The following is a 16975-nucleotide window of genomic DNA, read 5'->3' on the forward strand; positions in this document are numbered from 1 at the left end:
GTTGAAGTCATGGGTGACATTTTGAAGTGTTTATCTTGCATGCACTGTTTGTACTTCAAATGCCGTTTGTACTTTCACTGTTTGTTCTTCCGATGCTCTTTTGTTGTTGATTTTTTTATTTTTTGTGGGGAGGTGAAGGGTAAAGTTGTCTATGAAGTGGAACTAACTTTAGCAACCGAGCTTTGGTTGAGGATACTGGATTTCCCACACTAGGAAGCAAAACAGGAATGTCATAACTGTACAGGTTTTTTCCCCATCTTGCTCTTGCTCCGCCCATATTGCAATTGTTGCATATGATTATCATTTATCTATTTATTATTAATTTATAGGAACCACCTTTGCTGGGAAAATAACAGTGTTCCGTGCGCCTTCAGAGTTTAGTCATGCTGGCCACATGACCACGGAGACATCTTCGAGCAGCTCTGGCTCTTCAGCTTTGGAACAAAGAGGAGCACCATGCCCTAGAGTCGGGAACTGCTAGCACATATGTGCAAAGGGAACCTTTACTTTAATTAACCCAGTAAATCAGCCTGTCACACCCAGAATACTTATCCCGTTAGTTAAATAATTCCAAGTGGTGGGATCCAGGAAGAGAGCCTTCTTTGCTGTTACCCCCACCCTATGGAAAACTCTCTCCCCAGAGGTGAAGCAGGGCCTTCCTTCTTGGCCTTTCAAAAGAGTTTGAAGATTCACTTGGGGCTCACAGAGAAGGATGTAATCCTGCAACCTAAGTGCCTTGGAGGTTCTCTCCTGCCTTCTAAGTGTAAATAGGTTTCTTACCACTGTTTCTTGTATTCACCCCATGAAAGTGCATTGAATTATATTAGAACTTTGGTTCTATGGGTTGGAGAAATCTGCCACATGGACTTAAGCTTCATATGATAAAGACTTTGTGTCAAGCTTCAAAAGTCACTTTGCTATTATTGCATCTCAGCTTGCCAACAAACGTATGGAGGGGAAGGGGAGGAAGCTAGAACACACCCCAGACATGGAGATGTTGGCGTAAGAACCAAGGACATTTTGGCAGATGTTTAGACTTTCCCACACAAAATCCAGAGACCGCATTGGACAATGTGATTTGGACTAATTGGGGGGCAGTGGTGGAAGAATTTGAACTTTAACTATAGGAGTCAGTGTGGGAAAGAACTAGAACTGGTTTTGCCCTTGATGGTGCCAAAATGTTGTACTCAATAAAGTTTTGCATAAACAGATTGGATTGTCTTGCTTGTGCTTGCTTTAATTGGGTCACTTAGTCTGAAACTTGACACTTTGCTTGAAATTGTTTATTTTGAAGCCCAATAAAATGTATAATTAGAGAATTTTTGGCTACCAAAATTTGAAAACAAAGTTGCACATAGCCACAAATAGTTGAACATGTGGAGCAGTTATTATGTGAAGGCAACATCTGCTGTATTCCACATGATAGACACATCATAATTATTTCCCTTCTGTGTAAATTGGGAAATAAGATTAGTAAAAGTACAGAAGGGGGGGGAATGAACTATGAACGAGGGGATTTGGGGAGGTAGAGGTGGGATTTTAATTTTAATTCAGTTCTGTTTGCCAAATGATTTAATGGGTAGAATTGTCAAAGTCCACTATCCGTAAACTGAGGTAGGGCTGGTTCTAGGGTTCCTAGAAGTAAGCAAGGGCCTATTAAAAAGAAAAAAAAATGGAAAATTCAATTTATAAAGCTAGTCCTCATTTTACAAAAGTTCATTTAGTGACTGTTCAAATTTACAATGGCATTGGAAAAAATGACTCGTGATTGTTTTTCACAGTTGCAATCTCTGTAGCATCCTCATGATCACCTAATCAAAATTCAAGTACTTGGCAACTGGCTCGTACTTATGACCGTTGCTATGTCCCAAGATCATGCGATCCCCTTTTGCAACCTTCTGACAAGCAAAGTCAATGGGGAAGCAGATTCACTTAACAACCAGGTTGCTAACTTGTCCACTACAGCAATCCACTTAGCTGTGGTCAGAAAGGTCATAAAAATGGGGAGAACTCATTTAACAGCTGACACACTTAACAACATAAATTTTGGGTTCAATTACGGTTGTAAGTCGAGGACTACCTGTATTGAAACTTGATTCAAAAGCAAACAAAAAGCACCCTCCTCACAGGGTGGCTTAGGGAAAAAATAAACAGGACACTTGTTAGTAATGTTTCAGTGGAATACTTTAATCAAAGCCTTAGCCTAACGCTAATGCTAACCAATATCTTATTTTGAAGACTGGTCTTGCTTGTGACCCGATAAATTAAAGTAAAGGAAGCTGGGAGATGTATGATACTGGTGTATATTACAATCTGGGGAAAAAAATCAAGAATTTATGTAGAATGGAAACCAACAGACAGGAGAATGTGTTTAAAGAATCTAAGTTAAATAATCTTTTAAAAAATCACTACAAAATCTAATGTTACCCTTTCTCTTCAAGTAGCTTTGAATTAAAGCTATGAAAGTGGGGAAGACCTTGTTCTGATGACTTCTTAGCTGATTGGTAGAAAAATTACACTGAGTTTTTACCTTTTATGATATTGGAGGTGCTGAGTGCATCAACCTTTGCCAGGCTCCTACCTCTTAGTTTTAATGAGACAGACTGAAAGCAAGGTAAGGATCTTGTTATCTGTTATAATTATAGAGCTATATTTATCCTTGTTGTTGTAGATGCTATAATTTTAGCATCTTTCTTAACCCTTAGATTATAACTTGTTCTTCCAATCTAGCTGGATGTATACAGTCTCATCAAAATTCTGAAAATGTAACATTTTAAATTGAGAATTGATTTAATTCAGCTGCTATTCCTTTGGACACTGAAGTAGTTTTTAATGTCATCCCTCCATAATAACTGAACCAGCTGTTGATTGATTTGGGAGTTTTCTCAAAATTTGATTGCCTAGATTGACATTTTTGGTTTAAATTTTACATTAATGTGATTACAAATGGAATATTACCACTTGGTTCAAATTATGCTATCATGTATCCTTTTCTTTTTAAAGTTAAATTTGAATTTACTTACTGCTTAAGCTATTATAACTTCTGAAGTCTGAAAGGAAGATACCAGTGGTGGGATTCAATTTTTTTTTAACTACCGGTTCTGTGGATGTGGCTTGGTGGATGTGGCAGGGGAAGAATACTGTAAAATCTCCATTCCCACCCCACTCCAGGCGAAGGTTACTGCAAAATCATCATTTCCTCCGGATCAGCTGGGACGGGAGACAGAGAAAAGATGGAGGTGGGGCCAGTCAGAGGTGGTGTTTACCGATTCTCCAAACTACTCAAAATTTCTGTTACTGGTTCTCCAGAACTGGTCAGAATACCACCTCTGGATCATACTAAAGGAAGCAGAGTATAAGCTTCTGCTAGATGAGGATAATATGTTATATTTAAGATCAGATCAGTCAAAAATGTTCATTGTGAATCTAAAAATAAATTAGTATCCATTTTGATTGCTCTCTATATTGAAGGAAATAAAATTTAAGCCATTAGGTCTCAGTCATCATTGTAAAATAAGTAGGACTGCAATTTCAGGTTTTGTTGTAACTTTGGTTTTGTTGAGATAACTTGCAAGAGACTTTCACAATTAGCAATTTTGAATTTGTCCCTGATATTTTTCAGAAAGTGAAGATATAGACAGATGGTAAAATATTCCCTTTATATAAATAAATTCATAATGCTTAAGATAAATGTGACCAGTTTAGCTCCAGTAGAATTCATTCTTGAAAAGGGCTTCCTATTAATATCCCTAATTTCAAATGAATTTAAAAGATGCTGAATAACTTTCTCTGCAGGTGCACCACTAAATGTTTTCACTGTGCAAATTACTATTTCTTGTTAGGAAATGTGGATTTCATTTTCATTTTTCACATTTTTAGTTTCATCTCCGAACCTTTGTTTTTTTTAGTATTGTTTATGGATAGTAAAAATAAATAAACAATCCAGAGTCGGAATGTCATTTGGACTCAATGTGAAAGATATTTCATGACCAGACAAAAGTAATGACAAGTAATGGGGTCCATATATAGTATTTTCATTTGTATTTTGCAGCATTTTCAAAACCTAGATTTAATGCTACAAAATACACATGGAAAATAGTGAATTACCAAAGTTATGTTGACTTTTTTATATCCCTAAAACTTTATAGCAATAGAACTTAGACTTATATGTCAGTTCACAGTGCTTTTGCAGACATATCTAAGCGGTTTACAAAGTCAGCATATTGCCCTCAACAATTTGGGTTCTCATTTTAGTGACCTTGGAAAGATGGAAGACTGAGTCAGCCTTGCGCCAGTAAAAACCAAACTCCTGGCAGTGAGCAGTGAGCTGGGAGTTAGCCTGCAATGCTGCCTTCTAACCGCTGCACCACCATGGTTCAGTGAATATTATGATTATGGAAATAATAATAATTTAAAAGTATCTGGTAAATATATTTTGCAGTAAGGCATGTGTACATTTCACAATAGCTTTACTCTGGATGAATTTAGTTTGGATGTAGTTGCATTTAAAATTACTATTGGAGTGGATGATAGCTGCCTAATGTGTTAGGATTACTTTTATGAGTTGCTGGTTTATGTTCTTGCCCTTTAGTTTAGAGCTGGTCAAGACATTAAAGTAAATTTATCAGGATTAATAATAATAAGTTGATAAACTTAAAACTTTGGAAATAAAAAACTGACTTATTAATTAAAACTACTGTAGATCCATTGTAGAAGACTTTGATTTGTCTAAGAACACATCTTGGAAATTTATTCAGTGTTAAGGTTTGTTTCCATGATTTTGTCCTGATGCCATTGCTACTTCTGAAGTCCCGTAGCTGATAATGGCTTTGTAAGGAATCCACTGAAGGACTAATAATTATCATTTCCGATAAAAATAATAGTTATTATCATTATTAAAGTTCACCTTTTAATGAATTAGGACATATAATAGTCAAGAAAATTTGCTACATGCAGCTCCTTTGTGTAAATATTTTTAATGCAACATTGTATGGGAATATATTTTTTCACAAGATTAATGATGGTGTTATTATTTATTAGCATATCTTAAAAGGTGTAAAAATTGTAAGTAGCTTCATTAAACAGCCTAATAAGGAGAGTTGCAATGTTGGATTTCTGGGTTATTTGGCTAACTTGTTCAGACAATGAGGATGATCAATATTCATAAAATAAGGTTTTATTGTTCTATTTCGCTTTCTCTGCATTGTTATATTTTTATTTTCAATGTCCACTGAGCTGAATTAGTAGCCGAAATCAGAAGTTTTATATATTGAGAAAATAAGCTAATTGTTAAATACACTTATTAATCTCACTCTTGGCCAGGACAAATATGACCTTTATTCATTACATTCTCTTCTCCCTTTGGACCAAATGGACATCATTGTTATATGTTATATGCTACTGGTTAGATGGAATGAGGCACACCATTTCATCCCAGTTGTACATCTTGGATGGATCTTTGGAGTCTACTTAACTCAACTCTGAATTTAATTGAACTGAATACTTTATTTAGCCAAGTGTGATTAGACACACAAGATTCTGCTTATCAAAATGGCATGGTTCCCATCTTGTATGCCATGTATAAAAATAAGCTGTGCTGGAAGTTGAATATTAGTTACTTCTTGTTATCTCTACTGTGTTGGGAAGCAACAGGCCAGTTTAGGAAGGGTAATATTGGCTGTGTACAGCATGTAAAAGTATGTCCTGTGAGAAAATACCACCATTCCCCTCAGAGGTGGTATTCAGCAGGTTTTGACCAGTTCTGGAGAACCGGTAGCGGAAATTTTGAGTAGTTTGGAGAACCGGTAAATACCACTTCTGACTGGCCCCGCCCCTATCTATTCTCTGCCTCCCGAATCCCAGCTGATTGGGAGGGAATGGGGATTTTGCAGTAACCTTCCCCTGCCATGCCCACCAAGCCATGCCATGCCCACCAAGCCATGCCACACCATGCCCACCAAGCCCACGCTACGCCCACAAAATCACACTCACAGAAGGTGTAGTAAAAATTTTGATTCCCACCCCTGATTCCCCTCCCCTATGATTTGCTCCCTGAAAGGATTGTGCCCTTTGCCAGTCCTATTATTTCAAGTAGAGATCGCAGGTGAAGACATTGTGGCATCTAGAAAGGAGAACTGCAGGAAGGCATTTAGAAGTGCCAACTTTTGCTGGCTAGATATTGGTCTTTCCTGCAGAGCCAGTTCTCCACTCACAACTGACTGAAAAAGGGCTGAGAAGCTTCTATTCTCCCTTTTATTGCTATAAGAGCCTCTAGACTTTTTTGAGTTATTACTTTGTAATACTGTTAAAAGCTATTTTTTCCACCATAAGTTACCCCGATGTTTTGGATATATTTCTTCAAGTGTCATCCCAGGTTTATCTAATCTATGGGCCTTTCTTCGGAGTTCTTGAAATGGAGGTGCAATTGTACAGCAGCAATAGTTCACCAAGTGAAATGAATAATGTTGACATAATTTAGAGCCAAGAAGCCTCCCAAGAAAAATCTGGAAGGCTGACTCATGCTGATAATATCCTGATTTGAAGACTATACGTGTCTGGGAGGGGAATCACTTTTCTTCCTGACAGATTGTGTCTTTCCAATACTTTCCTCCCCCTCCCCACAAAAAAATTATGGTAGGTTGACTTCAGCCACGATGAAGAACCCGTCTCTTCCTGGTCTGCTAAAATGGGATACTTAAGCTGTTCTCCAGTGGTATTTTTTTCTTCTCTAAAGCTCTAGGAAAAGAAATAAGAAACAAATAGTATTGGATCTTCTTACCCAAAGTAAAAAGCATAAAAACAACATAACATGGAGGAATATCCTAAACACACATACATATGCGGGGAGAGAGAGAGAGAGAGAATATATATCCAATTGTTGAAAAAAATTAACTGTGCAGTACTAGTAAATGTTTTTTAAGGTGATTGGCAGCCTTGAATTGGAAAGTGAGAGCTTGGTTTTGAGACATGGGAGAAGACGGTAAGTATGGTGGTAAGGAAGGAAGGCCCTTGTGGAACAAAGGTCTGGGAGGAAAATAGGTTGCTGGAAAATAATGGCTCAAGAGATACATTTGGAAGATAGATTTCCTTCCTTCCTTCCTTCCTTCCTTCCTTCCTTCCTTCCTTCCTTCCTTCCTTCCTTCCTTCCCTCCCTCCCTCCCTCCCTCCCTCCCTCCCTCCCTCCCTCCCTCCCTTCTTTCTTTCTTTCTTTCTTTCTTTCTTTCTTTCTTTCTTTCTTTCTTTCTTTCTCACTCTGTTAGGGTGCCACTCTAGCAATTATGGTTGGAATGCTTACAATAATATTAATGTGGTTCCCAGAATGCTTCTCTAGGATGAATAATTGAAAGCATGAGTGAGGAATGGAACAAGTGGTACAAGAAAGAAGGTTGTATATTTTCATTATAGGGGAAGAATGATCAGCAAATTAGTTGAGCCCCTATGTCAGGTCCTTCAGATCCAATCACAAGGCTGACACATAGAATTGCTGGATGCCCTAGCCTTAGGATACTGCTTGTAAATAGTAGAGCCACATGCAGGACAATAAAACTTCTTCCAGCTTTGATACAGTATATTTTAGAGAAATTGCTCCCTAATTAAGGAAGACCCTTAAGAACATGGATTCTATAGGCCATTTGCAGACAAGATCGCATACTGATCACCAGAGATGGCAGTGGCCAACCTGATGGATTATCTTTGTCAGGGATCCCCTTATTGGTCCCACTAGACCTCTTGATAACCTTTGATACTATGGTCATCCTAGACCACCTGCCACAGCTGGAGATTGGAGGCACTCCAAATGGTTACATTCCTTCCTATGCAAATGGTTTTGTGGCAAATGGCAGCAGAGTGTTGATGGTGCCAGTTCCTCCAATGTGTAATCTCATAGGACTCAGTTGTCTCTCCTGAGCTATTTTAACATCAACATAAAACCAAAGTTGGAGATCATCTATAGGCAAGCTGTACATTACTAGGCCAAACGAAAACCTAGGCATCATACCTGGATGACTCAAAGCAAATTTGGATTTCATCCTTGAAAGATGGAGTTTTTCAGTAAAAGACCTGGCCTGACCCTACTTCTATTTTTGACTCTGGATTAAGTCACACTCCTGCAAAGGAACAACATGAATTGAGAGAATCCCTGGATCCACAGCTCATATCCTCTAACCAGAGTATCTATGGGGAGTCTCAATCATTCAGGACATGGTTGTCTTAAAGTACTTTTCCCAAAAACACAACTTTCTTGATTTTTTCTTTTGAAAATATTTCACTTTTCATCCAAGAGGCTTCTTCAGTTCTAATCAATGGTGGGTTCCTACTAGTTTGGACTGGTTCGGCTAAACCGGTAGTGGTTTGGCAGCCTGGGTTGCTGGAACCCTGAACGCCCCTGAACCAGTTCTATGTGCAGTGCCATCTTGTTTTTTGCTTCTGTGCATGCACAATTTTCATTGTACTACAAACCCACCCTTGGTTCTTGATTGGTGGGGAATGGAAGGAAACAGAACACAAAAACCAGATGTTAGAAAAGTTTTTTTGCTACCATTTTACATCAGCTCCAGAGATATTTCAGGTGTTGTAGCCCATCAGCAGCCAGTGGAGCTGGCAGCAGATTCGACCAGTGAGGAGGTTGGGGGGGACGGGACATGGGCCAGTCCTGGAGTCTGGGGAATGCTCTGATGAGGGCTCTGTGTCAAAGGCAGAGAGGGGGCCAGAGCGGTATGTCAGTTATCAATTGCCTTCAGAGTCAGACATGATTGAGGCAGATGAACAGCTGGAGCCTGTTTCCAATGTGTGCATGCACAGAGTTGCCAAATGAAGGGAACAGCTAAAGAACAGGGGTCGAGTTGGGAGTAAGGCCACAGGTGGATGATGAATGGCCCCTCCCAGAGGAAATAAAAGAGGAGCGAAAGGGGAGTGGAGTTTGCAGGAGACCATTAGTTCACTTAATTGGTTCATGACTCTGTGAGACTCCTTGCCAAATTTTGCAGATAATGACCTGTCAGCTCTCCAAGCCAGAGAAGGTCGGTGACTGTAAATCTTCCCTTGAAAGACTTTGCTGGATGTGAATGAGCAGAATTCACAGTAAACTAATAAGAGGGGCTTTTGTCAGGACAAAGAGTTTGCTTCATGCTCTTGGGAAGCCTCGGTCAGAACATCAAGATTCTTTTATGCCAAGATTATAGAATCCACCTAACATACTGTAGTTCTTTGCAACAATTAATGACTAGAAACAGATAAATATCTTCTAATGATGCTAATGCTAATATACAAAGTACTAATCTTGCACCTCTTTATTGGTGTGACTGGGCTTGACAAACATGCAGTTTTCAGTGAATTTACTGAAATGCAAGTCAATAAGATTTCAAAGATGCATCTCGTGTGGAAGGATTTCTATGCACATCTAAACAGAGAAAACATTTGGGAGAGAAAGAATTGAGGGAATTGTTATTTTGTCTTACAGTGAATAATGAATTTCCTGCACCACTTGATTTTGAGCAGCCAAGAGAAGGCAGATGTTTTCAGACACAAATTCCTCACAAGGGACAAACTGTCATAAAAATGAAGCCTTGGCAAAGAAAAACTTACCTTTTAATGCTGCAATGCAAGAACCGTCCTATTTGTTGCAGAAAGAAATCTATTTTGGCAGTTCTGCTGAATCAGATCTGTGCCCTTCTGTAGTAAGAAGAACAAGAAAACAGCAAGAAACAGTCATTCATAATAAGATTAAGTAAAAATGCACAGGCTACTATAGATGGATGTGATTCAATCCAGTGTGCTCACTCTTTTACGGAAAAATATTTATGTCTCCCTTTTTCAAGGAAGACAGTCAAAATGGCATAATTATATAATGAGAAGCCTATGAGTATAAAACATATCAGATGGTTGGCAATAAGGCTTAAGAACTAGTTAAAACTGTGAGTTTGATGAGATTTAAAGGCAACAATAACAAAATATTTTGGTATTGCAGCCATAAAAAAAGAAGCTAATCTGATTTCATGGAACAAGCAATTCCACATCTTGGATGCTACAGTGCAGAAGGTCCCATCCATACATCTTCATTAGCCCTGTCTTTAACTCTCAATAAACAGACAGGATCAAGCAGGAAGACCTCCTAGTCCTTCAAGCAACTTTCAGCTTTAAGATTTCAGCTTAATCAAGGATTTGCTGCTTTAATATCTCCAACTACCAAAATTGAAGCCACATTTCATTCAACAGATTTTTTTATTTTTAAATAGACATTTACAGGCTTAGGGGGCAACACTGATAATCACCATTATCAGGGGTGGGCTGCTACAGGTTTTTCTAGATTCGGGAGAACCCGTAGCTCACATTATGGCCAGTTTGGAGAACCTCCAAATCCCACCCCAGGATTTCCTTTTAATAATTGCATTTTAATGTGTTTATTACAAGAGTTTTCAAACTTTGAGAGCCTGCACAAGCCAGGTTGGGGAGATAAGACCCAGAGCATGTTTCAACAGTGTTTATTCTTTGTGAAGCTTGATCAAGTTAAAGAAAAATGTGACTTCTTCTTGACTGCTCCAATGACCCAAGAGGTTACAACTTACAATTTGAAAACACTTATGCTAATTTATATCAAAATATAAACTGTGTGCATGTACATGGATATGCAGGGGAGGGGGATATGAGAAGATTGCAATTTGGCCTTTCCTTAATACGCAGGATAATTCTGCATTCTGGCACATATCAGCAGAAATGTTTTGCTGCCCTCTGTATCCAGCTTTCTTTGATGGAAGTTATTTTCCTCTTCCAAGTTAACTCAGATGCAGAAATTCATCACACAGTTTCTTTAGTTTGGATTCAGTGTGACAACTAGTTTTCACTTCTCCATCTTTCTGAGTCATGGTGCCCTAGGCATGAAGAGAAAACTGAGGAATGATGAGTGAGAGGAAAAAAAAGACCTATATAAAAAGAAAATATTGTTATTATCCAGCAAGTATTAAAATGTGTTGCTGTGAGGGAGAGATTGGGTCCTACCCTCCTGACATATAAATGCCACCTTCCCTGTGCACCCACAGCTCCTTGTATCCAGCTCCTTTCTTTGACATTTTCTCTCTTTGATTTTAATTACTTTTATTTCCTGTCTTTATAACGGATGATTTTAATGATTTTTCAATGATCTTATGTTGGATACGAGATGGGTGGCAAATAAATTGTATGAATGAATTGATAGAAAGATGATAGAGATCAGATAGACAGACAGATAGAGAGATAGATAGATGATAGGTGGATGGAGTGGATGGATGGATAGATGATAGATGATGATGATCAGTGGTGGGTTTCAAAAATTGTTGGAACCTACTCTGTGGGTGTGGCCTCCTTTGTGGGAGTGGCTTGTCACCCATGTGACTGGATGGGAGTAGCTTGCCACCCATGTGACTGGATATGAAATTATGAATTAGTACTTAGGTCGGTCCAAGTAGCTATTCAGAAGTTAGTGGTTAGAAGCAATCGTAAAGCAAGATATGGAATTAAAACCAAAATATTTTGTTGGCTATTTGAAAGGGAGTATAATATATATTTAATTTTACACATGTTAGCAGCTGCTGGAATTGTGTTTGCATAACAGTGGAAAAACAGAGATATGTAAATGAATAAATACTACAATGTGCAGGAATAAATAAATTGACAATTAAAATCAAGAAGGCTTTGAATACTTTTTCACGTGGGATTGGTTTTAGCAATTGCCAACAGAAACAGAAATTAGAAATCCAAAAGTATGAAAGAAAACACCAATTATGTAAGGAAAAGTCCCTAAAATGTATAAGGAAATATTATTAGATCATTATTAATGCGTAGATAACTGCGGGACATTACACACCCACCAGTGGTGGGTTTCAAAAAATTTTGGAACCTCTTCTGTGGATGTGGCCTGCTTTCCGGGGCCACTGGTGGAACCTCTTCTAACTGGTTCGGTAGATTTGACGAACCGGTTCTACCGAATAGGTGCGAACTGGTAGGAACCCACCTCTGATGATGATGATGATGGATGGATGGATGAATAGATGCTAGATAGATAGATGGCTGGATGGAGGGGTGGAGAGATGGATGGAGGGATGGATGGAGGGATGGATAGATGGAGGGATGGAGGGATGGATAGATGGATGGATAGATTGTTACATAGATAGATGAGTTCAGCTGGGGGCTTAAAATACCCCAGTTTAACATTTTATTTTTGGCAAGGCATATGTTCAAGGCTGGGGCTTCCAACCAATGGACATATTTATGTCTGCATTAATGCAGTTTCATGCATGGCATTTTTCCTTCTCTGTACACAAAGAATGAAAAATTGAATCTCTCCCTTCACTGTATGCTGAGATCTCCTCTGGGAAGAAAGTGAGGAATTCAAACTGCAAATGTCCAACTGTCTTATTTATTTATTTAATTGACCCTGTTTTTTCAACCCACCAGAGAGCTCTTCAGAGGAGTTTGATTATTATTGAATATTTCCCCAAGAATTCTTGATGACTGTTCTTCCAGCTTTTTCTTGGATTCTAAAAAGGACAATGATTGTGAGCAATGCCACATAATGTAACTGGGGTTCAGGGAGATATTATCATGGCAGACATATTCAGTGACATCGTAAGAGGCTTTTGAGAACCATAATGAGCCCACATAGTATCTGTCTTCTCAACAGTTGCAAGTTCATCAATAGGTTTAGCATTTAGATTAAAGGCACCTTTTAAAAATTCCAAATGATGTAATGTAAAAGAAAAGAAATTAAAAGGGGCAAAGAATTTGCCCTTCAGAAATTATTCCTCACACTTTCCAAGACAATGCTGCTATTCATACCAGCAATCCTCTGTATTTTCTTGTTTAGTTTTGTAGGCCGAACTGGAAGATCTGATTGGGAGGAATCTCTGTACATTGAGATGAAACTACTTTGAATCCCACATAATCAGAGGTTCTCAATCCAATGTAGGATTCTACCTCATTCAACTGAAATTCCATTTCAGCAAAGTTGCTACAGATTCCATAGCAATGGGATGGGTTCATCCTGAAGAATTGCCCACAAACCACAAAATGGGGGGGCATATAAATTTAATAAATAAAATAGTCTCAGGGTTTGTTGCATACATTTAAATCCAGAAACACACACAGATAATTGATTCAGCTGGATTCATTAACTTCTTTATATACATAAGAATAGATGAATAAATGTACAATACCAACAGGTGGTTCTTCCAAGTAAATACAAGGCAGGAGAGTTACAGGCAAAAAACAAGCAGTTAGTTTCATTTTAGCAGATAAGCCCAGACAGACTGCTAGTTTACTATCCAGAGCAGCAGACTGCTTTCTTCTGCTTCAATTCTCAGCCTCAGATCTATTTAAGCTCTCATTGGCTGACTTAGTTGCTATGCCTATTCACTAGCTTACCTTGTTCCCATGTATCTCCCAGTGATGAATATTTTAGCAAATAGTTTAATGGATTTGTTTGCCTTTTTATTGACTAGCCCCAATACACTGTGTCAGTAAGTTATTAAGAAAAGACAAGTTTGGGTCTAGTGATGCTGCAAACTTACTTAGGAAAGAAGGATTTAACTCTAATCCTTTTTTGGGAAATTCATCTGAAAAGCAACATTAGATTGCAAAATGAGGCTTCATTTGATTTTAACAGATGTGCTCATGGTCACTCACAAGCCCATGCTTCTTTTTGTACTCATAACCCACAATTACAGTTTTACTAGGCCTAGTTCCTTATATTAACACTTCCTGAAAGCTTTCTTTTCTCTGTTCTCTAGCAAATCAATTTTTGTTCTCAATAAATCTTCTTGTTTCTTTTCTCAAAATATTCCAATGGCTTAGGTGCATAGTTCTCTCTGCACTTAGAAAAGGTGTCCTCAGAAGAACAATTTTTTTTCGTATTTTTTATTGTTTTTATATTGCAAATTCCATTTCTAAATGGAACAGTGTGTTTTCTAGGTAACAAAAGTATTATAATCTAAACATCCTCTTAATCATTATGATCATATCAACATAAAACATATAGTAGATACTATCAATCATTGCTATAAAATATACAGTACTATCTTCCACATTAACATAAATCATATGAGAATCCAATATTTACTAATCAATTTTTCTTTTTCGTATAATCCATATTTTCACATAGATCCATCCCTCTGATCTCTATATCTATCAACTAACCATTTGTAAAAAAAAAAGTTCTCAGGTCATAAAATATTCAGAATATTCTTTTTTTAATTTTTAGCATTAACCTATCCATTTCTGCACATTGCATTATTATTTTTGGATTATATTCTCATCTGTGGGGGTTTGTTCATTTTTCCCATATTGTGCATATACAATCCTAGATGCTGTTAAAATATGTAGTATTAAATATGTATGACCCTTTTTATAATATTCTGGTAGTATGTGCAGCCGGAATGTCTCAATTTTCAAGTCTATGTGTTGTTTTGTCATAGCTTCCAGCCACATGCGAATTTTCTTCCTTTTTCTTTTGCTTTAGGACACATCCACCACATGTGATAATATGAACCTGGTGTTTGGTTACATTCCCAACATTTGACAGATTTATCTTTATACATATTCACTATTCTTGCAGGTGACAAGTGCCATCTAAAAAAACAACAACATTTTATAGAGATTTTCTTTGTACGCTGTTGACATAGTAAGCTTGTAGTTTCTGTTCCATAAGTTCTATCATTTGTTTAATTCAATTGTATAGCCAAAATTCTTAGCACAAATGATCATGGATTCTTTTACTTGTTGAAGAAGAACAAAATTTAAGCTGAATTGAAGAGATATGAAAAAAAAAAGCTCTGAACTCCCATTTCTAAACATTTCCAGTGGATGTTGTTGATAACCTTGTACCCAATGCTACTTTCTGTGCCACATAATGGAACAATGAAAGGCGATGTTTTCCCTAAGCACTAATATACTTGCAGAACCCTGACTTGGTACTAAAAATAATTAGCAATAGCTCTTAAGACTTATATACTGCTCCATAGTGCTTTACAGCCTTCTCTAAGTACTTTACAGTGTCAGCATATTGTACCCAACAATCTGTGTCCTCTTTAATGACCTTGAAAGAATGGAAGGCTGAGTCAATCTTGAGCTAATCAGGATTGAACTTTTACCAGTGAACAGAATCAGCCTGCAATTCTGCATTTTAACCACTGCACCAACATGGCTCTTCCTAAATTAATTAAATTAAATCAGAAGTTAATAGGATCAAACAAAGTAGCATCATCTAGTATTATTGTTATGACTGTATAGCAAATGTTGTGGGCAGGAAAGATGGGGGAGGAGGGTTAAAAAATATGACAAGGTTGTTGTTGTTAGTTGCGAAGTTGTGTCCGACCCATTGTGACCCATGAACAACATTCCTCAAGGCTTTCCTGTTATCTGCCACCCTCCAGAGTCCATTTAAGCTCACACCTACTGCTTCAGTGACTCCATCCAGCCACCTCATTCTCTGTCGTCCCATTCTTCTTTTGCCCTCCATTTTTCCCAGCATTAGGCTCTTCTCCAGTGAGTCCTTCTTTTTCATTAAGTGGCCAAAGTAACTGAATTTCATCTGCGCTGATCTTGGAGCCCGGGAAAGTAAAATCTGTCACTACCTCTATTTCTTCCCTATCTATTTGAGAGTGCTGGATCCCATGATCTTAATTTTGTTAACGTTGAGTTTCAAGTCAACATTTGCATTCTCCTGAGAGAGGGAGGGAGGGAGGGAGCGGAGAGAGAGAGAGGGGGGTGGGGGAAGGAAATATTGAAAGCAGTGTAACTATCAGTCTAATTAATCACAGAAGTGTTACATAAAAGCACCTGAAGGCAAGACGAGAAGTAATAGATGGAAACTTATCAAAAAGAGATACAACCTAACTACAAGGGAAAACTTCCTGACAGTGAGAACAATTAACCAGTTGAATGATTTGCCTCCAGATGTTTTGGGTGCTCCAGTTACTGGAGATTTTAAAGAAGAGATTGGATACACAATTGCCTGAAATATTATAGGGGCTCGTGCTTAGGCAGGGGGTTGGACTAGAAGACCCTCAAGGTCCCTTCCAACTTTGCTAATCTATTAAGTCTTTTAGCTAAGGAAAGAATCTATTAGAGACTCCTTATTTACTTCTATTGCTATTAGTGATCAATAGGTTTATAGGTGCAGGAAGCAGGTGGGTGCAGAATTGCATTCCAACACAGACTCCTTCTTATGTAAACTGGCCTGTCCTCCTCGTAGCAGTTACATACAACATACAGCATATGGTGTAACTATGTGCACAATATCTCTCAACTTTCTGCAGAAGCGAATTAAATATTTGCACATATTCAGGATGTTTTGCACTTTTGCAGCACTTTGTACAAATATATGCAAACTTTCCGCACTAATGGAAAAAGAGTTTCATAAATTGTTCCAGAATAACATACAGTAGACTTACTCAGAACTTGTATATACAGCACCAAATTCTTGTAGGGGGGAAAAACTGCAACAGTATCTATAGACTGTTTTCTTTTGGCTGACCCTTCTTTGGCTCCGACTCGTTAAAAGCTGACCTGGGACAATTTTACAGGAAGGTGTTACCTCATAACTCTGAAGTCTGCTAAAGTACACAATAGGCATGTCTTCTTGTCAAGGTTTTACTTCAAAATTCCATATTGCCTGGCTGTTTTTATGACGAGTTCCTTTGAGCTCCATGAATTATTATTTTTTTTAAAGATTTTTATTAACAAACATGTAAAATACACACACACACAAATTTATACAATACAGTGCGAACAGGAACTTCCTGTTTTTTATAATAGCAATCATCAATCAATACCGCTCACCTTATATTATTTCCCCTCCTATTGTATTTCATTTAGATTTCACCATTCTTAACCCTCTTATTTTACTCATAACTATTATTTTTGAGTGTTGTTATATTCTTTCATTGATTTTTGTTTCCTTCCTCTATCCACCTATACCATTTATCCCATATCTGGTAGAATTCTGATT

This window comes from Thamnophis elegans, chromosome 5 (genome assembly GCF_009769535.1).
Source record: "Thamnophis elegans isolate rThaEle1 chromosome 5, rThaEle1.pri, whole genome shotgun sequence".
NCBI classification, from domain to species: Eukaryota; Metazoa; Chordata; class Lepidosauria; order Squamata; family Colubridae; genus Thamnophis; species Thamnophis elegans.